The sequence below is a fragment of the Apteryx mantelli genome, chromosome 25, assembly GCF_036417845.1.
Source record: "Apteryx mantelli isolate bAptMan1 chromosome 25, bAptMan1.hap1, whole genome shotgun sequence".
Taxonomy (NCBI): domain Eukaryota; kingdom Metazoa; phylum Chordata; class Aves; order Apterygiformes; family Apterygidae; genus Apteryx; species Apteryx mantelli.
In genome coordinates, this window is record NC_090002.1 from 9,990,698 (window position 1) to 10,016,623 (window position 25,926).

A 25,926-nucleotide genomic window follows, 5' to 3' on the forward strand; every position below is an offset into this window, starting at 1 on the left:
TGCACGTCCATCAGGTCTTGCATTATAGAGACTTCTTTCCACCGTTACAGTCACAGATTGCATTTGCTGGGACAGCAGTGCCCCGATTTGGGCAGACAAGAGGCCCAAGCTGTCCATGTCTGCTCGAGTGCACTGAGAGCTGGCACAGACCGGCCGTCTGCAGCTGAAGTCCGTCCCCACGTTGGGTCTCCAGGTTGGAGCAGGGCACGTCTGTGCAATACAGGGCAGACATCCCTGCGCCAGCCGGGGTCAGGACAGTCCGCGCGCACCCACGCTGGCCAGCTCTGCCCACCGCCTTGGCCAGGAGCCGAAATGCCTGGCTTTGCCCTGACACAGCACAAGCTTTCCTCTTCATAGACCCTGTGACAGCTCCTGGCAGACATTTGGAAGCGGTAGCTCCAAAGGAAGATCAGCCAAAGCACACTCCTGTGCCCAGGAGCACAAGGAGAAAGCCACCTCTCCACAGAGCTCCGCCGGGTAGCACGTTGCGTTGATACAACCCTTTGCTGTTTGTGACAAAGGCGCCTACATTTCTCCAGCAAGCTGCTGCAAGAAAAACACAAGTCACCTTCCCTCAAATCAAAGCAAAGGAGGTGGCAAAGGCAGCTGTGCTTGTTTCACCTGCTGGGAGCCATGGAGTTGAAGGAGAAAGACCGAGTCAAGAACTGAATTGCTGAAGCCTGTTATTTTGGGGAAATTGTGCTACTGGAAGCCCTTGGTAGCTTTTGTAATCGCATCCCCTGCTCCACTGGGGGATTCAATTCTGCAGCAAAAGTCGGTTGCAACCAGGAGAGCAGACCCCAAGCCTCTTCAGGGGCAGCTGAATGATCGATAGCAGCTGCTGGCTACCCAAAAAGAAGGAGAGACTGGGGTTATTAATAGATGATTAAGAGTGAGGAGACCTGCGCTCAGTTTTTCCAGTACTTCCATTAATTCTAGCACTAGTGTTCATGTGGCTTGGGGGGAGTAAACCAACCAAAACCAACCAGCATTCCTCATCTCACTGTTTTGGAACTCCTGTCGTCTGTAACAGAAGTGATATCGAGTAGCATTAGCATGCAGCGACAGAACCCCCCCAAAATCCCAGAGAGTCCTCGTGAATGTAAAAGGCTAAGGGCGAGTCCACTGGGCCCAGAACCGCGATCTGCTTGGTAAGCAAGCATCAGGTTACATCTCTACGCATTGCCTAACATATAGCTCACCATGCACCATGTCATCTGGCCCCCACAGCCACACGGGCTGCCCTACCCTCACCTCTCCCAGCTGTGTGCTCCACGCTCACAACCAGGGCAAGCTGCAAGAAGGCTGCACACCAAAATAGCTATAATGAAGGAAGTCAAAGCTGAAGCCTCCCGAATTGCAAGAAAGGGCTGGTAATGGTTAAAGTCACCGTTCACGGAGCTGTTCCTTCTTCCCCCGTCCTGCTTGCCCAGCAGCAGATAACCCTCAGTTAATCGTTCCTGCTTAATTACCTCTTCCTGGAATAAAAGAAAGTTCACTTCACCTGGCAACCATCAGAAGCTTCAGGGAGAAAAATGTTCCTGCCTCATGTACTTCGGATTTCAACAAGAAAGAGACATTTTAGGAACGTGACGTCTCTCCAGCTGAAGGCGACAGAGACATCTAACACTTGCTGTCACAAAACCTCTCTTCTAAAGTGCTATTTCATAGCAAGCTCTTTGTACAGGGAAAGAGTCACCAAGAAGATCCAGTGCTGCTAGCAGATGCGGAATATTCCCCCAGGGTTAGTAGAGGCACATCTGGCCCTTACACAAGGTTGCCTTTTGCATATCAGCCCATGTAAATCTAGGTAATTCCTAATTCATCTGCAGGTCTGCTGAACACAGACCCTTAAAAGAAATGAAAGGAGTTGAAAATGGTTAAATTAAAGCTGTCAACAAGAAAATAGTAGTGGTCATTAAATTTTGGAACAATATGAAGGGTTTTCACAGCTTCCCTGTCACTAAAAAAACCAGGTGCCTTCAGGGAAAATAAACTCTTACTATGACTCTATGGGAGGCACCTGCATTTGGGAGCTGCTGGCTGAGGTTCCCTGGCACACATCTCAGGAGGACCATGAGACTAAGCCCTTCCTTCCCTGGAGTGCTGTGGACATCTAGATACATCCCAAGCTATTTCAGGTCAGCAGTCTGGAAATCAGGCCTTCAAGTGACCTTGCTCGCTGCTCCTGATGAATGCAGCCTACAAGGCTCCATTTACTGCTGTCAGGACACTCAATACAGGATGTCGAAACTCGGTTTGAATGAGTCTTCTTGAATGTGCCTAACACTGATTTTATGATATACTTAACACCCCATCCAATAGCTATTAGTTTTACTGTCAGGCATACAATGCATGCGATCCATCTTTCTTCTCAGACATGCTATGTGTCCCCTCTCAAATGACATTACGTTATAGTATTTGTTATTTGTTATCACAGAGTTTTTAAGCACTAACATTAAAGCTCATTTTTTTTTATTTGTTAGGAATGTCACATTTTATTTATCAAGACTAGCCCACAGTTCCTGTTCAGATACTGCAAAGAATGGCTTTGATTTCCTCCTTGGCAAGCGAGGCCCTTTGCAGCATGTAGCTCCTGCCACGATTCTGGGCTCTGCAAGAACAGCATGTTTCCACTTGGTTTAGCAGGAATGATGCAGGGAACAGCCAAATTCTCTGAAGTCCCATGCACAGACTGGGACTACTTTCTTTCTTTCCTCGCTGTCAACCCTCCTTTTTCACTGTGCCACACCATCGCGATGGAGGGCCGTGACACCATTTGTGCTTTTCTCTAGGATACGCCGAGGGCTGCAGAAGTCCCCCACACCACCCAGTTGCAGCCTTTCCAAAGGGGAGGTATCATGCAAACTATCTCACAGCAGATGAGCACTATCACCTTCCATCCTCTGCTGTGGTGCCACTGGTAGCAAACACCCACAGGTATGATCCAAATTTCAGACCTAGCCTGCAGCCCCCCCATGCCACAACTCCCCTGGCTAAACAGGCAGAGTTGCTGGAAAGCAGAGCCAGGCACAGCAGCTTGTGAAGCTTTTCCTAGCTCTGACTTAAGTGAAGTAGTTTGCAGCAGGAATCACGCTGGTTCTGTTTACATGCAAAAACATCCACAGTTGTACAAGTGTCCATCAAAGCTCAGTCTCAGACTCCATTAAGCAGCAGGGCTGTCAGCCAGAACATGACCACATCAAAAGCCTTCATGAATTATTTCAAAAGCATTAACAGAACTGTTTTCTTGCAAAAATGTTTGGGCTCACTGAAAACACAAAGCAGAAGAGACATGAAATTTTACCCTTGTAAAAATAAAAGTCAACTCTAGAGATATCAATTTCTCAGTCCTATCTTCAGTTAGGAGAAGTCAACCAACAGCCAGTGAGGTCAATGGAGTTAAGATGATTTACATCTGAGGAGGAAGTGTTAGTTATTTTTGTTTATTTTGTTATCCTATCTGAGTTTGCACTCACCACTGAGGAGCTGCTCTACCATTGCCTGCATCAAAACATTCTGAGTAGCAAGCAACATGACATGCTATAACATATACACGTATGTCAGTGTTTATTTAGTCTATCATTTGTGGACACACAGATGAACCGCGCTGCTTCAAAATCTTTTTTCGAGGAGGATGGTGGAGCTAGCTTTGTGTGGACAAACCACTCTGCTAGAATATTAAACTAAATAATAGCAATTAATTAGGCTTGTGTAAAGCTATTAACCTTCAAATCCCTATAGAAATAATAAGTAATGCTCAAATCCTCTGGGATGCACATGATATTATCCCATTCCATAAGAGAGAAAGCTGAGATCCAGAGCAATGAAATGATTTTTGCCCAGGGCAATGCTGTAGTTGGGGGGAGTCTATAATTATTTCCACTTCCACAGACCACGCTGCTTCTTTTAAACCACTCGGATGGGTGGATATAAAGAGATGCCTACAAATATACACATATTTAGTGCCCCATTTTTAACCGTTCATTACCACCTGACATTCACTGTGTTTACAGATTAGTATTTGCACCATATGAAAGGGTGATTTTCTGGAAAGGGTGAAACCCATTATATTTTTTCCTCTCTAATACCCCCTACAATCCTAACCAAAAAAGACTCACTCCATCTCCTCTCTGTGTTAGCATTGCACCTACAAGTTAAAAAAAAAACAAAAACAAAAAACAAAAGCAAAAAAATCTTATTCTTCTCCCAAATGCTCTTCGCAATTTCTATGGGCAACATATGATACCAAAAAGCTGAGCATCAAGTTAAACTCCCTGGGGCTTCACGTCTACAGCACAGAGAAATCTTGCTAATTCCCTGCACAGGCTCCATCACAGCCTTCCCCAGGGCACAGCTAACCTCTGGCTTTTCATCATCCTGTATCCTAGCTATTGCAACAAGCACATCATCCTCATCTTTGGTAGAGTATGAGCTGGTTTTACTTGCATCACCCCTCTCTGTGCATCTCTATGTTGGCTCATCCTTCCTCATTGCATCAAACACTGGTTGTTTCAGTTTTCAGAGCCCTTCGCAGCCTGCCCTCCCTTTACCACCTCTTGCTCCCCATCACTGTCCTCTCCCTACCCGGTTCCCTCAGCCAGGGATTATGGAAAGAGCCACATGTAAATGCCCATGAAGCCACTTCAGCGGTCTCCTTCAAACCTTGTCTCAGGACTCACTTCCTGCAGTGTGGGGAAAAGGCCTGAAAATAGACTGCCTGTGTCCTGAAACCATTAATTTTAAATGTTGAATGATACTGTTATTTTCTAGACTAGTTCTTATCTTCTCACACATTACAAGCACACTTTAAATTATGTCATTGGCCAACCTTTAGTTTGAATTTGTGCAGCACTTATTAACACACTGCACTCTAGTTGGTGATGGGTTCCCCACATGCTATTGCAGCAAGCAGTAAATTAATAACAACATTCCCAAGAGCTGACAGTTCCCTGGGGCTGGACCACCCCTCCAACCTTATGAATTCCAGGATGGGCCCTGGGGGCACTTCTTACACAGAAATTATTACAGCTCACAGCCAACTCTTTCCATCGTGAGGCAGGAGAGCAGCACTTTGCTGGGGACATTGTCTTTTGTGGTGGCTCAGTTCCCACCAGAAACCACATTGCTTTCATGAAAGAGTCACACAAGAAGTCTGTTCAAGTCCACCCACAAAGACCCTGTAATTAGCTGGCACGATGGCTTCCAGAAGAAGGGAGAAATACTAAACACAGCTCAGGGCATCTTAACAGGGGAAGACTCAGCTCCAAAAATCCTTGCTCTTCAGGGGCGCGAGATATCCTGCTTTTCTGCAATGAAAGTCCTCTTGTCCAACGTCCTCCAACAATCTGCCTTTAATGGGGTTACTATTGCAGAGGTAAAGCATTTTATATGGAACCAGGTTTACATTATCCTGCTATTCGGCGATCTAGCTTGCAATGCTGTTCAAATCCTTTAATCCATAAATAGGATTCCAGCCAGAGCTGGGCTGCCTTCCAAAACTGTAATCTCCAGTATATGAATTATTACAAAAAGATTAGGGTGTTTCGAGTAATAACATTTCAAATAAATCAGCTTTCATGAAGGAACAACAAACTAATATCGGAAATAACAATATAAAGACATTTATATAGCCACTTGCTGGAATAACTTCACTAACCAGAGAGATTCTTTTCCCATTTGCATCATTTTCTTTGCAAAACCTACCTTTGCATTTGTCCCCTCAGTACTGGAGTCTGCTGCAGAGCAAATAAGGCACTTCTGCATCATACATCAACCCCTTCAAATCACTCAGTTTTTGTTATCCAGAGACTGAGATGTATGTTGGTGCTATTGCAGATTTTGTTCTCTCCCAGCCTTCAAGCTTTACATAAAGCTGTGATGAGGATGGACAGATAATCCTGAAGGCCAAGAGATCACACCCCTAGCTCCATTACAATAATGATGAGCTGCGAGTTTAATTATTATTATTCCTAGCGCACTTGCGGTAGCCCTTACCAGCCCCCTTCCTTCCACACGCACAGCACATACATGCACGCAGGGAAGATGAAATAACTACTCCTTCTCATTTATTTCCTGTTACCTTTAGAATTACTATTATATGACCTATTCACTGTGCTGTTCATTCCCACAGTCCATACTGGCATAGTAAAGAAACATGCCTACGGAGTTCAAAGCAGTAAGATAGGGAGAAGTTAGGGGACACAGGTTCTGGGAAAGCAAGATCACAGAACAGGAGCGATGGAAACGAGCCAAGAGCAAGTGGCTCAGGCACCGGATGGTGGAGAGCAAAGGGCAATGCTCCTCCGCTTTGAAGCGGCAGCAAGAGGATCCGTGGACCAGTACCCCCACCAGCCACAAAGCTCCAGGTCACCTAGTGACACATCGAAAGCCCACAGTGCCCATGGATTTATGGTGCTCCTCCCTGTCTTCCAAGTGCCATGAATAAATGGCATATTTCAGTTCCTTATTTAGCCATTTGTGAAGCTTAATGGGCAGTTGCAGAGAAGAACATTGAGTTTTTATGGCATAGGGCAGGCTGGTTTCCTGATTTACGCTTACATCAATAAAGAGTGGAATATGGACTCTGCACATCTTGCTTTGTTTTTCTAAAAAACAAAGAAATCCAAAGAACACAGCAAAACTAGATCTCCTAAACAAACTTGGTGCCAACTAGGAGCACATGGGTTGGACTTGGACCTGGACACTACCTACACAGCAAGGAAGCTCCCACTGTCCGAGGTCCCCGTCCTCCACCTGGGTCCTGCAGAGGATGGAGACACCCCAGGGTCTTGCAGCAGAGACCTGCAGCTCTGCTCTCCAACCAAGCATGTGCTCAGCTTTAACGTGCCAGTCTCCCTATTGAAGTCAATGGGCCCATTTTAAGAGATGCAGTTAAATACATACATAAATGTTTTTGAGACCTGAGCCTAGAAGCCTCACACAGCCCTTGCACAGTATATGAACCATGTTACGCTGTGCGGCATAACAGCCAACAGTCCGTGCCGGGCTGAGCAAACCGCTGCCGGCTGGAGTCCAACGTGCAGCCTCCGAGCACGTCCCGTGCCAACTGCCCGTGCCGATTAGTGCCAGCAAAGAGTTACCGCGGCATCCAGGTTTCAGTGATTGCTCTTATTCTCACTAACTAACCCCTAGAGACCTTCAAAATCCAATCACCTAAAGCTTCTGAAATTAGATCTTTAATAAAAAAATACCCAGCATACTATCAGAAACAGCTCTCAAACAGACGTTTTTGTCATAAAAAAATGTTTGATGATCTCCATAATTTTTGGCCAGCTTCTTTAGATATTCAGCCATGACTTATACAGGACATTTTATTCCTATGTCATAAATTATGCCAAGACACAGAGGAGAGTGAAGAGCAAGTGAACCAGTACAGCTGATTTTCAAAGGTCCTCTGACAAGGAAAATTAGAGCCAAAATATATTTTTTAAATGCTGTGGATTCAGGGAAAACATTAAGTAATGCATGTAATTTTCAGAGTAGCCCTGCTGTAAGCTGAGTCCCAAACCCTTCTAGTACAGACTTTTACTTATTTTAGTGGTCACACAGTCACCAAAACTATTATTTTTGCACATAGCTCAGTAATTCCAGATTGAAACCCTTTCAGTGGAAGCTTAAGCCAGCAAAAACCACCAAGCCTTTCCTCCTTTTTACTTCCTAATGGACACTAATGCAAACAATCGCCAATCACATGAAATGCAGCTTTTTACCAGCCTGCAATTTTTGCTGGTGCGTGCCAAGGTGGAGAGCAGCTGTCCCCTCAGAGGCTGTCAGCACGTCCATTACACAACCTGCGTTATTTTTCCCCTGGAATTTATCTTTCAGGCATTTCAAATGGAGCTGAAACTTTGACATGTAGACTGTCAGTGCAGAGAATTATTATTATTCCCAGAAAATTAAATAAATCACGTCAAACTTTATGGCCAGCTCCCCCCCCTCCCCACCTCACATAACATTCCCCAGCACCCCCAGCAGTTTCTGAGCACTGTGAATTTCAAACAAAACACGAACGTTGGTTAGCAGGGGTTGAGGAGAGCTCTCCTGGGGGCAGAGGGGTACCATGGCCCGGCTGCACTGCTAAGGCGCTCGCCTGCCGGCTCGGCACAACCCACGGATGCACACGGGCTCTGCACCGGGCGAGCTCTGCACGGAGCACACGCAGTCGCTTTTTTCAACATAACCAGCAAGAGCCCTTTACTGCTCCCATCTAGAGCCTCTAAGCTGTGGAAAACACCTTCCCTGCCCCAAAAGGTGCATTTTACAGAACAGGCTAACACAAGTCAAGAATTATAATGAAAAAATCCCAGAAATAAGGAAGCGTAAGTGTTTTTTGTTGCTGTTATTGAAATAACTCTGGCAGACCAGCTCCAGCACAAGGAGCAGAAGCACCGCCCTCAACTAGCTACTAGCAACCGAGTCACCTCCAGGCCATTTCCACCCAGCCCCAGGGGCCGAACAGCTGCCTCCAATAAGCCACCTCACAACTCTCCAGGTTAAATAAAAGACCAAATATTCAGTTTAAACAATTCTAGGCCACACACAGCAATGATTTCTTGCCATTTGCACCTAAAAATGAACTGCTGTATCCATGCAGTGATTCACAGCATAAAGATTTTTTCCATACCTTTTTTCTGGTGAATGCAATATGCTGCTGCAGCCTGCTCTTGGGTGAACCAACAGCAAATCTCCATCTCTCCTTTCAAAAAAGATCTCTTCATGAAGCATAACCTCCACCAGACCTTAAGGACACATCCTGGCCAGCAGAGCAGGGCAAAGGACCAGCACCCCCTCATTCCTGCACCTTTTGACCGTCCTGGCTGGATTAGGTAACTTTTTCCAGCTGGGCTCAGCAGTGAGGACGCACAGCTGGGAAACTCTTGGCCAACTGCGTTTTGTTAACTCTTTCCTCGGCAAGCAGAGGGGCTGCCTCATTTTTGGGGTTCTCAGGCTGTTACTGACATTGTAACGGTGGTTATCATATCTACGGATGATGAATATCACTGCCTCTGGCCCATCATTTGGTTTGAATAACAACACAGCTGGATTGCCGAAGATCCGAGGTCTTGAGCTGCCCCAGCAGCTTCCCCCCTTCTGGAGCACCTCAGCCCTAGCTGGAGTCCCTGCAGATTTGCTGTCTTTGTCGGTGTTTTCAAGGGGAGAAGTAAAAAATGACAGAGCGGGGAAGGCTTAGAGACAAGCAAAAAGGATCTTGGCTTCGCTCCGCTCATTTGTTCTGTCCTTTCAAAGCAACCGGCCGTGGTGACCTCTCGGGGAACGCTACGTGGTGCCTCGCAGCGGCCGCAGGGAGATGCTGGCCACCCCCAGGACTGGGGGCCCCCCTGCCCCACACTTCCCCCAAACCCGAACGCTGCGGCCGCTTTCTGAAACCCAACTGTATGAAATACAGACGCTCTGCAAAAAACCCGCAGTTATCTGTGTTCACGCAACTCGCTCATCGAGCGCGAGCTGTTGGCCAGCAGGCTGCAGGGCGACGTGCGGAGAGCCGCGGGAGGGAGCGCAGCAGCTCGGCCGCCTCCGCTCGGGGCCGTGCACCCGCTTCCCGTGCCCCCCACCCATCCGCCAGCGCCGTCCTCGGTGACACAGTGCATGCGAATAACGCCGTTTCGCTGAATTCGCCGGCGTTTTTAATGCCTAATGCCATTATGTACTGATCTAAGTGAATTAAATAAAAGCTACCTTGCTGAGCTTCTCCTTACTCCTCTAGCCTGTTTCCACCCAACTTGGACTGATCAAGGAATCAGTGAGGCTTTTACGCAAATACTTCACTTGGATACAGTGTTCAGTGAAAATCATAACAACATCTGACCAAGTTTATTGCATTAAATAGAAGGTTGAGACTTCTTTTAACCTACTGCACATGCCGGATCTAGCGGCACAGGAAGCAACAGCAAATAGGAGAGAGAGCGGGGAATTAATTTACTGTTCATTCAGACGCCGTTGTACTTTTGAACAGAAGTTCTAGTGCAGTTCAGCTTTAATAAATAGATGCTTAAAATACACATTGTACCATGTAACCATCTCCTTGCATTAAATTTAAAAAAACAGTCCATAATCCAGAAAAATTCAGTCTAACAGCAGGCTGATTTCCTTTTATGGAGCCTTTTTGTCCAATAACCTAGACAACTAGGTTAAATGTAAACTATGTACAATGTAATAATTCTCTGCTATTAATATGGTACTGCTGGGACCCATTAGAGCTTTATACAGGTTGTAATTAGGTGCGACAGAATCGTGTTGATTTTGGAGTTTAGGCTCATTTCCAAAAATAAGGGGGTGAGATTTTTACCTGGTTCCAGAATCTGGTGCTGAATGACAAAATGGCCTGTGCAAAACCTGTTTCTGCAAATGATGCTGGGGAAAGAGCTGGAGAGGAACGAGACGTCTGTGGGTGAACCTGCAAAATAATTAAAGGACAGGCTACAACCTAAAAATTGTCCATGGAATTATTCCCAGATAATTATTATCTCTCTGCCAGAGGCCTACGCCTGAGCTGGTTCACAATCCAGGATGGGAGAGGAAAAGTGTCTCTCAGAGACACTTCAAGTAAAATCAGATTTTTTTCAGACATTTTGGTTCCAAATCTCCAAACAGTCAGACTTTGCTTTGAAAGGAGGCCCATAAGTTGGGAAGATCTGGGGGAGCCACCGGTGCCTATTTGGACAGCAGCGGCCTTTTCCATCACGGACACCCAGCCCGCGGCAGCGCCGGCTGCTGACCTCGGGCATCGGCTCCAGCTCAGCCGACTGCAACTAAAAGCAGAAACGTGCCCACTCCTCGTACGACGTCGTAGCTACGTGGCTGTTTTGAAAACTCTTCCAGCTGGGATTCAGATCTCGATTGCTTTTGGATGTTTTTTCCTCGTCTCTCTCCCTTGCCCTCGCTCTTGCTCTGATCTAATCTCCCAGAACACGCCGGTCCTGCAGCTGAGCACCAAACAGTCACGGAGATTTATGCAGCTTTATCCCAGACAACATCAAGGGGAGATCAGCTGGTCTGTGAGCTTGTCGTGGTAAACCTCAGCTTTGCTCCATCCAGCAGGGTCTTCTGTTCTCCTAACAACTGAGGATGGAGCACAAATACCAGAGAGAGATAAAGTTACTTCATTATGATTTGGTTTTCCACCGTTTTGGAGCAGAACAACATTACAAGGGCAAAGCTTTGAAGCCATGACCCTGCTACGCGCCGAGGTTTCTGACCGCTCTGTGGGACATTATCGGCTGCTGCGAAGCCTCAGTGAAGTGCAAGAGCGAAGCTGGTGATTACGGAACTTCTCGTGACACTAAGTTTGTATTGAAAATGTGTATCTCAGATTATTTAAACTCCTTTTTTATATTCCCTCACTTTTTTGGGGTGGACCAATCAGTAAGGCAAATCATAACTGCACTATCCCCTCTTGGGGATTCTGCGGGTTTTCGGTCAGCTAACGGCAGCGCGAGGCTAGCTGCCAGCGGCGTCCGCGCCAGCGTGATGCACGACTCTGCCCCGAATTCGAGCCCTGAGCGTTATTTGACACGGAACGGCTCAGCTGGAAGGGCAAGAAGAACAAGCCCAAACTTCGTATCTGAATGTGTCACGATAACCTCTGAGAAGGTCACGGCAGAGGGAAGAGAAGAAATGCATTCTGACCGCTATTTGAGGAAATCGGTGTCCCTCCTACAAAATGAGCCGGAAAGGTCCAAACAGATGATAAAGCACATGCCCTATTTTCTGTAACGGTGAGCACAGTTCAGGGAGGCTTCGTGCTTGGCACCACTTCTGGCTGGACAGCTGGAAAAAAAAAATCACTCAGTAACTTCGAAGTCAAGTTTGCAAAAAGCCGCGTTCCTGTTTACCCTGTCAGTGACACACTGGTAGCGCAGCGTTTTCCGCGCGGACGCGGTGTGCGTGCGGCGGGTGGGCGCGCAGTGGCGAGCGGCCCCCCCGGCTGCCCGCAGCGCGCCCCACGGCGTGCACGGGCAGCGTGCCCCACGGCGCGCACGGGCGCCCAGCCCACCTCCGCGGGCGGCTGCGGGCGGCCGTGCCCTGGCGTAAATCAGGAACAAACGCTATCGACTGCAGGGGAATCGATCTCTCTCTCTGCAATCTCTTGCTCCAAACGTTAATACTGATAACTTATTGTTGTTTACCATTTAAAAATCATTAAATTCCCTTGAGTATTTCTTCCTGCTGTCACTGGCAACTACTTCATCTTTTTCTCTTAAACTCTTGAAATCAAAAGACACAACATCTCACCCCTTCCCGCGCACAGGGGCAGGGAGAAGAGCCGTCGGGGGCTGCACGGGAGGCGGCCGCTGCAGGAGACCTGCTGCAGAGCCTCTCCCTAACGCCGCGCGGACCCGCGAGCCCTGACGAGGACGAGGGTGTCAGCGCCCAGGCTCGGACACGATGCTCCCGCGGAGCACGTCCTGCACATGGCCGCCCTTCACCTCGGTGCTAAACGGAGCTTTCTGCACCCTTCCTTGGGTGAGCGGCATCTCCTTGAGCTGCAAACCTGACTCGCCTTCATGGCTCCCGCTTGCCCAGCGTGGGGCTAAAACGCAGCAATCCCCTTTATTTATTTATTTTAATAAGATGCATCTGAGCTTCTCCCATGTGCTTGCAACCATAAAAATGAGACTGCAGCAACTTGCTGTCATCCTACAACCTGCTAACTGAATACTGGCCAGTTTTTTTCAGACACTATCCTAGGAACATCCGAAGTTCTTTTTGCCACTTTCATGCATTTTTTTCAGTAACTTTTTTCATTACTTAGTCTTTTTTAAATAGAGTTCATCTTCTTTGATCCTCTCAAATTTTTCTCCCAGTCCCTCTGATTTTTTTTTTACAGAAATCAAGGTAACTTTGAAACGCCTTTGCCCACCGCCACGCTATGTAGCATGGCTAAGTGAGTTTCTCTCCAAACCTTTAAGAATTGTAAATGTGACCCTGCAAAGAAAATGCAGAAAGTGTCATCTCTTATAAAATATAAGACAGTAAAAGACTGTAATTTATAAGGCTAAGTACAAAGGGCTGTTTTTCTTTGAGCTAATTAACTGGAAGAAGAGCATAACTAATTAACAGGACAGACACATCAGGAAATATAGGGTTGCAGAAAAGCACTGTGACTTCAGATAACTCTTTTTATCTTGGGGATCGGCTGCTGGGATCCAGCTCTGTCCGTCGAAGGGCAGGTGAGTGGCCACGTCCTGCTCCCTTGCTCTTCTCTGCAAACTGCTGGCAGTTTAAGTTTCATTCTGCAAAATGCAAATTGGGGTGCTTTTGCATTTTATTAGGCCAGACAAGTACAATCACAGGATATTCTTCCCAAGACGAGGTTATAGTTAATTCTGATTTAGGCATCCCAATAATTCCAGTGATTCCTTGGTACCTCCAAAATTCAAGCTACCGTTATTTTAATAATTAAGTACTGCACATTGCTAGGCACCCAGGCTTTAAACTTTGGGCCGTAGCCCCGCGTGACAACCCTAGTCTGTGGAGTTTTTAATAGAGGAACTCAGGAGTGTCAAGCAGTCAGTCTCTTCCCCTCCCTTCATTCCTATGGAAATCCATTAAAAACTATGTCTAAGGGAATAGGCTTCAAAAGTAAGTAGCCAGTGTGCATACACCTGATAAGACCTATAAAATTAATCACAAACAAATGACACCGTTTAATGGAGAAAATGGTACCTGCTCTGGCTGTTCCCTAGAAAGGAAGCCGTTCGATTAAACGCTGCAGAGGTATTTCGGACTTTCCTAGGCAGATATAATTTCTTGCTGGAGTCCTCCATCGGGCTGGAGCTGTTTAAAGGGCAGCAGAAGAAATCCCTGTAGAAAACCTCCTTGTCCTAAAGCCAGGCTCACTGCTGCCGTGGGAAGGAGGGGGGCAGCTGCCGCAGAGCCGCTACGGGGCCCGGGGCAACGGCAAAGCTGCAGCGGGCGCGAGCCGCCCCTTGCGACCAGCCGGGGAGCGCCCGGGAATGCCGACGCCGGGACCCGCCGGCTGGGGTGGGAAAAAGAAAGAAAACAATATTTGTTGTCTAGCTGTTTATGCTTGGTTGCCTTCCGTCCTCACCTTTATTCAACAACAAGAGGAACAAATATCCCAACCTCTTCGTGACCGTGAGCAAGGCTCTTCTAGAGCGATCTTTGATCTTAAATTTGAGTTTATATTTGCTTGGCATTATTACAACACAGACACTTTTGCAGAAGCAACCCAGCCTTAACACTTTTTTTTCTTTTAATGCTGCTTTTCTTTGGACCACTCTGACGGACTCAGCCTCAAGTTAATGTCTTCCCACTGAACTACTGGGAGTTTAACTATTATCTTTACTAGGAAAAATTCCAAATCTAATAAAATACTCCACAAAGTTCTGGGCTTCGGTTTGTTTTCAGCAGTGGTTTGGCTGGGCCGTCTGCTGGCTTCCATCGCCGCTCTTCCAGAACTGCTTTGTCAGGAATACTCACTGATTTGGTATAACTCAGAGGATTACACTTCACGGTTTCAGGTTCAGTTCAACTTTAATCGGAGTTTCTCACATACAGTAAATGATGAATGACTCTTTCAATAACGTTTTGTTGTCCAACACATGTACTGAGTGTCAGGTGCCATAAAAGTAACAGAAAACAATATGCAGCACAAACCTATCTCATTTTTTAATGTTAGCTGCTACAATTATTTTCTCTGCAGCACAGGCAAGGAGTCCCAGGAGTTACAAACACACCGACATGGTTATCACCATCCGATCTGCGCCTGAGTCTCGCGTGGACGTGCTGCCAGAGCCAAACTGGCAGCCGGCAGAGAGCTGAAATGCGATGCTTGCAGACTCTGGGCAGCGATATAACATAAAAACCTGGCCTGGGAGCTGGTTGGAAGCTTCTGATTTTCCCACTTCTTGGCTATAAGGAAAAACAAGCCAGGATTTCCCCGGGAAGGAGGAGAGGGTGTTTTTTCCCTCTGCGGAGTGTATCTCAGTTTGTCAAGCGATGCCACTCGTGGCCTTTCCTATTAGTCCGGGTGTTCTCGTGTCGCTAATGAAGGGCCAGACAGAGCTGGCGGCTCTGCTCTGATCTCATCTGCTGCCCTCCTTCAGCAAGAACGACCTCATTTTCATCTACTCTGACATTTTTCTTTCCATTAGTATCCAGGGACAGAAACAATTTGTCCAGGTGCTTTGCCTTTTCCTTTTGCTTCCCACAGCAGAGCAAAGTGAAACAAAAAAATCACCGAAATTAGAGCAGGGAAAAGACCTTTTCAGCTGTCCCTGGGGGGCAGGTGCAGGCAGGATTCCCACAGTACACTTGCTAGTGCTGCAGTCAGTTTAATTTTAATACTCTGGGTCACAGAGGATTAGAGAAGAGCAAAGTCTAGGGAATCATCTCATCCTTTGTCATGATCAGCAAAATTCTGTTCCCGGCTAAACCAGTGGGAAACTTAAAGAATTTTGCTGAATGCTTAAAAAATTCAGGATTTGTATGCTGGGGAGATAGCAAAGAGCTGTCTTGAATCCAAGATGCTTGTTTCAGTCTAACATTATGCCTCTCAGCAAGACGGACCGATCACTCCATGTGTCCTGTCGAGGGTTGCAGGCTGACTCTCGCGCCGTGGAGCTGCTGCCACGCGAGCACACCGCCCCGGCCCCGCAGCCTCAGGCAGGTCACTACAGGGTGGACTGCAGGTGACATCGCAAAAGATACCTAAAAAATTTAGAATACAGACTTTCAAAACCATACAGAATCTGTCATGTGTGAAGATGGGATCTAGCCTCTAAATGTGCTCTGTGTTGACATTCTCACCAATATCGACAATTAAGGTTAAAAATCCCACTGATCAGTAGGAGCAGAGTTAGGTCTATATGAGCATTGACTACATCCCCAGCAACTCCTGTAACTCCTGGGGTTTCCAAAGATACCCACCCGAGGATATGAAGAAAAAGGTATGAAAGAAAAAAGGAAATCGATATGGATACAATAGTGAAAGATCCAACGTCCACTGAAGTTCATGGAAGATCATGTCTCCTCATTTAAACATGCATTTGAACAAATCCTAAACTCAAGGATTACTTGTATATTGGTAGTGGGAACCATGCTGCTTTATAAGGTAGAGGAAGAGAAGTTTCCTACCCCAAAAGGCCGGACGCGGTGACAGTGGAGGTGGGCGGCTCGGCAGGGTGGGACGGGCGGCAGCAGGCAGGCAGCAGCCCAGGCCGACCGGCGAGGCACGACGCGAGGCTGCGGGCGGCTTTGACAAGTACCACCGCACACTCACAAGGGTTTGTGAGTCCAGATGACAAATGAGAATGAGAACAGCTGCATCTCAGATGAATCCTTCTTTGGAGAGAGAATATGGGAGATTTCAGCTTATTCAAGTAACATTAGCACGGGGCAGGGTTAGATTGTTCTGCATTTTGACCTGATTTTGTAATTATCTCTCCTTCATAGAAAGATGTGTTGTTTAAATATCCTCTAATTTGCTTTCAGAGATCATAAACCTCTCTTTATTATCTGCTGTGATGTATTACAGACAGATAATGACTGACTTTTGCCTTCTTTACTTGGAAAAGTGCATTTAATTTTGCCAAATAATGGAGGCTTTTGTTCATCTTTAATTCTATTTTCTGTGCTTCATTCCCTTTTACCTAATAAAACAGTCTCCTTTAGAGGTCCACTCTGCCCGATTGCTCCTAATGCAGGGTACTGTATAGAGCTGAGGACACTTGTGTGTTACATATTCATCAAAAATGTTGTATGAAACTGCTGCCATGGTATCACATAGAAATGCCTAGTATCAGGTTTAATCTGCTCCATTTAATGCACGCATAGCCATCAAGTCTTTTTCCAAATTACTGGTAATTAATGTGTTTGTCATTACAGAATGAGTCCATATTTAGCAGAATGGGTGATGGCCAGGAGCTCTTTAGAAATTACTTTTACCTACTGAAGGGAAAACCGTTTCCCAACCCAGGAAAAAGAGCTCAAGTACTTAAAAAGAAGGATCATTCCAGGTTCTGCACAATTACAACAGAAAACCTCCATCTACTGGTTTATTATATGCAATCGTAGTCACTCCCATAAAAGAGGGCTTCATTGCATCACTTTGAGCAGACTTTAGTATTTTGCATGCACAGCACTTTTTCCTGGATATTTGCAAGGCTTTTAAAATATGAAGTAGTTACTGCTTGTGCTTTCTCAAATGTATCAATTATTTTTAATTTCTCAAAACTGTTACGGTAGCATACAAATAGAGTGGAAATGAGAAGATTTTTTTCCTCAAGAATAAGGTTTAAGCATCCCCAGACATATTCAGATAGAGAAAGAGAGGGAAAAAAGAGCTTTGTAACAATATGTTGTTCCCAACGTACTTTAATCTGGTCTTAATGCAGTTTCTGTTTATGTATATATTCTATTATATGGCTAATTATTCATTCCCTCTCTGGCACTTTGACATGCATTGTATGTTTTACTATTATTTGTACTGTAGCATGATTGTTTTAACTGCTCTGCAAACACACAGCAAGAGCTAGGTTTGCAGGCTGAGCAAGCACGGGACAACAGCGGGTTTGGACTTAGAGCTACTCCAAGGTAAACGTTCATGTGCAAACTGTTACTGCCGGGGAAGGCAAGCTAATGAGAGGGAGCATACCCCGCCGTGAACGAGCACTCAGGGCCTTTACGCTCAATGGGGTAATATCACGCATATATACAGTTAGGGGGGAGCAGCTGAGGCACCTGAGGTCGCCTCCTACCTTGCCTTGCTCACACAGCTGTACACGACGGCCGTACTCCAAAGTTGCGCTCCAAGCCCAAGACTGGTCCATAAACCCAGGCTGGGGCAGGAGCAGATCCAGCCTGGAGAGATGCCCGGAGCCACTGGGTTACTTTACTGCATGGCAACATGAGAGCTGGAAAGCCGGTACTGTCTTCCCACAGCGCATTGCCAGTTGGATCACATCACCTATTTCATCCGCCTCCGTTTCTAATGTTTGATTTCTTCGCTTGGATTGCATCACACCTGCAACAAAGCAGGATATAAGTCAAAAGATGACCACGTTATTGCCCATTGCCCTCCCTTGAATTGCTGACCGTCCCTCCCGGTAATTCACCCACTGGTAATGACTTATAGTCCAGTTGTCCAAGCAGCAAAGGGGACAGAATCGCTGCTCTGGGACCTGGGTGCTCTGCACACGGGGGTTAGGTCTCTACCTGCCTGCAGTTCCCACTATCAGTGACAAAGGAGTACAAAAACAAACACTGGACGCGCACAGGCACCGAGGAGCAAGAGGAAGCCCTCTTGGGCGCGTTTAAAAAAACCCAACTCCACACTTGCATATAACAGAAACAATTCCTACCACTTCTGGCTAAGTGACCTAGCAATACAGATAAGAACAGAGATAATATGTGATGTTAAAACGCAAGCATGGCATTTCCCATAACTGCACAGAAATATGGGACACTTTCCCTCATTTTACTGTATGTAATTGATATGAGGCCAGGAGCTGCTGGCAGATTAAATTTTACAACCCATGACACACTAAGGCCTTGACTCAAAAATTACTTGCACTCGACTCTAATTATTCACGTTCTACCAGTTCAGATGTTAGGGATATATGCCATTTATTCTGCAGGAAAAAGATTTGCAAACCCACGGCAGAAAAAAACAGAAAAGCAGGGGCTTAAGCACAATGCAGAGAAACCACCAGCAATGCAGAAAGGTGTGAGGGACTGGGAAAATAATAAACAAGCAAGAATTTGACATGGGGATAATAATCAGGGTAATAACGTTAAATACCTTTGCAACATATGTAGGTGCACATGTGCGGACAGTGGCAGTCAGATCTCGTGCTTCCTGGTTCATTTGTCAGGTGTGAGCAGGAAACTTTCCCTCCCTCGTCCCTGCGACGGGGGAGGCTGGGGCCGGATCAGCCACTCTGGAGGAAAATACCTGAGGGGGAAACGGAGCAGAAGTGACAAACCCTGCTCTTCTGTACGGGAACCTTCTCAGAGCCCTAAAATGCTGCCCAGGATCGTGCTGCCAAATTCGGGCTTCGACACTGGCAGTTTTCAAATGGGGGTGAGAGTTGCCTGGGGAGGCCCTAGAGCCTCCTTCTGCTCCTGTTCCCAGAGGTTTGCTGGTCATTTTTGATTGACTCTTTATAAACCATTGGGTTGAGACTTTCAGCGTGTATCAAAAAATCAGGTGACATTTGATAAAGATTAACTACGCAGTGCAAAATTATCTGTTGTGCTTGAACACAAGTGAAGATCCCTCTCCGCGGCGGATGCCCTTTCCCGGCACGTGCCATGCTGCAACTGCATTACAGCCGGCCACATTTTGGACCACACGATATTTCACCACCTTTGTTTTCACCAATCCTACATTTTCACTAATGTGTTTGTGATTGCTGAGCATCCACTATGGCATGTTAAGAATTTCCCGTTTGGTCAAGTGCTGAAGTTGATAATAAACTGGCAGAAGCACGGTGGTGTCAGTGGGCAGAGGCCGATCTGCATCAGCTGAGGACGTGACCCTTTGCTGTCTAGTCATTACACGACGGTACAAAAGTACATCATGCCAAAACCTCCCCGTGGTCAAAGACTCGCTGGCCGTGACAAAGACTTTCCAAAAAGCAACCATGCAAATTTTGAACAAACGTACATGAAAGCTGACTTAGCAGAACATGGCTTTCTATAAAGTTGTGCAGAAAGCCGCCAGCTCCACGTATGACTGTTTTTGCCATGGTTTCCTTGAGCACCGGGAAGGTTGTCTCCCTGAGAGCCCTCCCATACCTACGTTTTAAACCATGTTACAGGTCATATTTGGAATAATTCACAGAATGGCTCAGCTGGCTTGGTTCCTTGTTGTGTAAAAACACAGAATGGATGAGACTGACTTTTTTAAATGAAATTCAAAAAAGAAACTATAATTATGCTAGGAGAACATTCATTTGCTTGTTAAGTGGAATTTGAAGGGGAAACTTTAATGACGTTAGGAAGAAAATCACATTCTCTTGTTAAACTAAATTTGAAGAGAACTCCATGCATATGCTGGACAGCACATTAAGCATCAAAGACTCCTCCATGATTCATAGACGATTTTTTTCTCAGCGACATGAATTATTTTCAGGGGAAAAGATATGAAGATATCTTATATAAATATGAGGAGTGAGTATTTTTTTTTTAATTCTGTCCTTGGAAAACATACAGTGTATAAATAAACCTTAATTTTAAAGGCCATTTGAAAAAAAGAAAACAACTTTATATTTATTTTTCATTATGTTAACAGAAAAATAGGTTCTAAGCCCTCAAATTCAACTCTGAATTGTAAATAGGTTGATCTGTTTTCAACTAAGCTAAGGGAAAATGAATATATAGTGCAAGTTGTTTTAGATGTCGTTTTCTTATTAACTCCTTTGACTATTTGCCTACAGAAACGAGCACATGCCTTCTGTGTAATTGGCCTCAGTGTCTAGTCGAGCTGTTATCAGCAATCTGATGCTGGTCAGGCTGCCGTCAGGCTCTGCTAATAAATTCTTGGCTTAAAGGTACTAATCGCCTAGTCATATGAATTCAGCTAAAATCAACACTAGTGGAATAATAATATTATTGTTAATAATCCTCTTTCTGAGAAAGGATCTTTAAATGTTAATTAGGCAAGACATTAATAAATTAAGCCTGACTTCACACCAACATTAAAGTATTTACTTAACATTATATCACAAACAGGTACACTGAGGCAAAGAGAGGTAATCCACTTTCATTTACACACTCCTAAATCCAGAATAAATCCATTGCAGTTACTAATTTGCTTTGAAAATGTAGACAGCAAGCACCCATCAGATTTTGAAATGACTAATCTAATTTTAACGTTAAGCGAACACAACCAAAACAAATTTTCAAAGTGGTATTTGGCACTAACGTAAGTAATAGAACAGCGTGAGGATGCCGGATTCGAGTCTTCCTTTTCCTTTCACCCAGGCGTTCCCAAGCACTTCACCTTACCCCCCCAGGACCTCGGCTTTTACCTCCTACCCTTCCTCTTTCAATCGAAGATGACTGTGAGCTGTTCTGCTCTGTTTGCCCCTTCCTCAGCAAAGCAGATCTTTGATCGCAGAGGATACTAACAATTAATATAAAGCAAATAATAACTCTAGGGTGCTAACGAAGGATACAATTAAGGGCAGTAGAGCATATATTCCTGGAAACATACTCATAAATTCAGCCATCCCAGCTGTGATCCAGGCGAGGATCCCGAGGCAGGTCGGCAGCAGCAGATGCTCAGGAGAGGCGTGGAGGGCTCCTCCGCCCCGGTCGCCCCACGCTCCTCAGCAGCTGGCCATCTGCAGATAAGTCCAACAAACTAATACTAAATATCCACCTCTGATTTATTACCCGGCATTTGAAGGACAGTATAGTAGAAACATGACAAGTGAGCATCAAATGCAAAGGTATTTAACATTATAATATATCAGGGTGACTCATACCATTAATTGTGGATACTTCAGCTGTGGTGCTGCTATCAATCAACCACCAAATGTTCCCTTCTCTCTTCTTCTATCATCCATCACCGTAGGCTTCCAACTATATATCAATCACCTCACATTCTTCCACAGTGTCCATCATGCTGCTATCTCAGGGCTGAACCATATGGGAGGAAGTGTAGTATAAACTCCTCAATGGGTAGATAAACTCTACGGTATCTCTCCACCCCCTCTCCCTTTTTTAGTGAGCATATGATCATCTTTAGAGGGTAATTTCTCTCTAACAGTCTTATTCTCCCCTTCCCCAGTCACCATCCCTCCTCCCACCCATGAGTTATTAGATGACATAACATTCACTTTGGCAAAATATATTATTCAAACTGAGTGGCTTAAAATTGAAATGCTTACATGGTCATGAACCCTGGCTGCTGTTAAAAAGAAATCCCTTTATCTGTGCAGCATTCTCAGGCCTGCATTTTCCATGAAAAGTCCTTTAAAATACTCTGGACTCTGAGCCTGAACAAGATCAAATGTGACTTTTTAAAAATAGAACGCCTGGTCCTCTCGGTTCTCCTCCTTGGGCCGACAATGAGAGATAAATTTGCTCCACGGGAACCTTTTGTGGGCCGTGCTGCTGAGGCAATTTGCAGTTTGCTGTGGAAAAGGCATCTTACGCTACATTTATCACCCCCTGCCGCTGGCTACAATTCAACCCACTTGGAGCCACTGAGCAGAGGTGCTGAGCAGAGCTCCTGCATTATTATTCTACATAATAATGGGTGTTCAGGGAAGCAAGAGACAAATATAGAGTATATTCCAGAAAGGCTCAGCTGGGGAATGGAGGTAAAGGGCCCGGGGGTGCGTTGCAGGGAAGAAAGACAGAAGGGAAGAAGGTTAGCAAAAACCTGAATAAACACGTTCATAAAACGAGGCCTTTTTCTTGCGGCATTAGACAAACACCTCTCTTTCACCTTGTGACACTGGGTTTCGTTGTCCTTCAGCAGGTTTTGGAGCTGAGTGGACTGACAGGAGCTTCTCCAGCCGCTGCATCAAGATTTATCGGCAGGAGGAAAGGCCAGGGAACCTGCCCCCATGACAATCTCGCACCCTGCACACCTCTCGCATCAGCTTTTGCTCCCTCGGAGCATGCAGGACGCGGCTCTCCCCAGCCTGGGTCCGAGGACATCCTGAATACCCTTTTCCCCATTCATCTTACTCGATATTTGGGATGCTGAAAACCTCTCGTGAAGCATAAAGCTTCTTGCAGGATGGGGCAATGTTGACTTCAAACTACCACCACTAAGCATATTCTTGACAGGAAGGAAGTTAAATGTAAGTGATGTGGGGAAAGAGCGGTTCGTACTCACATCTGGTCTCCCATGCTGAGGCAGGTGCCGTCCAGAGCGGGCTGGGCTCAGAGCTGCCCTAGGCTTCCCGCATGGAGACCGTTCCTCGGAGGGATCTCAGCCATACACACGGTTGGGAGCAGTCTGGGAAATCCATCCAGGTTAAGCAACACAATATAAATCAGAATCGGTGGCAGAAATCTGCGGAAAGCTGTCAGCAAAATGTTCCAACTTCTAAGATTTTTGAACAATATCAAAGGATGTTTCATCCAATAGGTGATGCAGGAACCCCCTTCCTTTGAAGCAGGAAGAATATTACGACCAGATGACTGAAAAAATTAATTTTCCATCATACCATTAGTGATATTGTTATTATTTTATCTAAAACTATTCCTGAGTATCCCCTCTGTGTTATTCCTAGGGGATCCGGGCTACACCCTTGGACAATTTGGATCCCAGGCCATGGAAGATAGGTGATAGAAGTCAATCAGATACATGGCGATGGGCATAAAATAAGGGCTTGATTATGAGATAACCAAGCTGCTCACCACTCAGGAGATCAATGCACTGAGAAGTTAAATCAGTGGTCTGCAGTCATACTGTAAGTCACAGAATCACAGAATCGCTGAGGTTGGAAGGGACCTCTGGAGATCATCTAGTCCAACCCCCCTGCTCAAGCAGGGTCACCTAGAGCACATTGCACAGGATTGCATCCAGGCGCATTTTGAATATCTCCAGAGAAGGAGACTCCACCACCTCTCTGGGCAACCTGTTCCAGTGCTCTGTCACCCTCACAGTGAAAAAGTTTTTCCTCATGTTCAGATGGATCTGTCTGTGTTTCAGTTTGTGCCTGTTGCCTCGCGTCCTGTCGCTCGGCATCACTGAAAAGAGTCTGGTCCCATCCTCTCGACACCCTCCCTTCAGATACTTGTACACGTTGATAAGATCTCCTCTCAGCCTTCCCTTCTCCAAGCTAAACAGGCCCAGCTCTCTCAGCCTTTCCTCATAAGAGAGATGCTTCAGTCCCCTAATCATCTTTGTGGCCCTTCGCTGGACTTGCTCCAGTAGTGCCACATCCCTCTTGTACTGGGGAGCCCAGAACTGGACGCAGTACTCTAGATGTGGCCTCACCAGGGCTGAGTAGAGGGGAGGATCACCTCCCTCGACCTGCTGGCAACACTCTTCCTGATGCACCCCAGGATACCATTGGCCTTCTTGGCCACAAGGGCACATTGCTGCCTCATGCTTAACTTGGTGTCCACCAGCACTCCCAGGTCCTTCTCCGCAGAGCTGCTTTCCAGCAGGTCAACCCCCAACCTGTCCTGGTGCATGGGGTTATTCCTCCCCAGGTGCAGGACCCTGCACTTCCCTTTGTTGAATTTCATGAGGTTCCTCTCTGCCCACCTCTCCAGCCTGTCCAGGTCTCTCTGAATGGCAGCACAGCCCTCTGGCATATCAGCCACTCCTCCCAGTTTTGTATCGTCAGCAAACTTGCTGAGGGTGCACTCTGTGCCTTCATTCAGGTCGTTGATGAAGAAGTTGAACAAGACTGGACCCAGGACTGACCCCTGGGGGACACCGCTAGCTACAGGCCTCCAACTAGACTGTGCCAATGATCACAACTCTCTGAGCTCTGCCATTCAGCCAGTTCTCAATCCACCTCACAATCCTCTCAATCCACCTGGAAAGTCAATAAGGAATACAAAGTTTCTGTGTTTTAATCCTTGAAAGTCCTTGTTTGACCATACATGAATCTATCTCCTCCACTATGACAACAGAAGCTACCTAATGTAACCTATAACGACAGCAGAAAATACTATCTAACTACCTTGTAAGCAGATACAGATGATCAGAAGACAGTGCTGTATTTTTATATAGTTATTTTTTAAGGTTTAAAATCAAAAGAGGGATAACTTTTTATTAAATATAGCTCACAGGCAAATATGCCTTTATTTTGCCATCCTATATACTTGCAACCCTGAGCTTTGTCGAAAATCTTTGGTGAGTGTTCTGGGTAGCAAATGTCTGTTGAGAAGACATCCTGAGCATATTAATTGTAGGAATTCTTCTCATGAGCACCAAAAAAAATTACGTTCCTTTCATGTTTCAGTATTTTACATCTGTGAGGATTTTATTTTTTGAATACCAGAATGAAATACAATTGCCTGTCTGAAGATGGGGGGTTTGATCCATAGCTCGCTTCATCTTCAGTTCTTGTCAGTGTCCCTGCTTGACACCCATCATTACAATTCCTTTGCACAGTTACTTCCCTTCCTGCATGCTGTTAGCTTTTACAGTTATGCAGATATTAATTTTTTTTTCCAGAGTAAGATGGTCCATGTATATAATAGTTAGAGATTGAGTCATTTAATTTGTGATCTAAGGTGAATTATGGTTACATTGAGGAGATCTGCAGCGCAGCAGGGATTTCCGTCCTACCCACCTGCCAGCCCCACAGGGGCTATGGTTTGTCCTTTGGGCAGCAACCCACACGGCATGGGGACAGAACGGCTGCGGGCAGGCACAGCTTGGAGGTCCCGGCACACAAGGTCTGCATGATCACAGCTGCAGGTGCAGCACCTCTGGAAGGCTACCTGAGAAAGGCAGGGGAATCCCATGTATGGCTCAGGAAGGCCTGTTCTTGTCCAGGCTGTGAGATGGCAGGGCCAAGAAGTCTTTTACCCCCTCCCTGCCTGTTTTCTGAGGCAATTGAAGGAAAAATTGTCTACAAGAAATGGTACGTGTACACATGAGCTGGCAGCTGTCGATACTCTACTGCTAGAAGCAGTATCATAAACCAACCCAACAGTAGATGAACTGGTCACTTCAGTTACAAACTCTGCCTCCCTGTTAACAGAACCCGCCTGTTTGATTAACCATAGATCTTCAACAGAAAACTTTCAGTTGGGTATTTGTATGCAGCCCCTAGACAGAAATGCAGATTTAAGGAGAGAGCCATATGCAAGCATGAAGGGAGCAGATGTTGTACAATCAAAGGTAATTTAAAAGAGAGGGGAGAAGGTGACAGAAGGACAAAATGAATGCAGTGTTGAGAAATTTTTAGTTGTTGGTACATATACAGA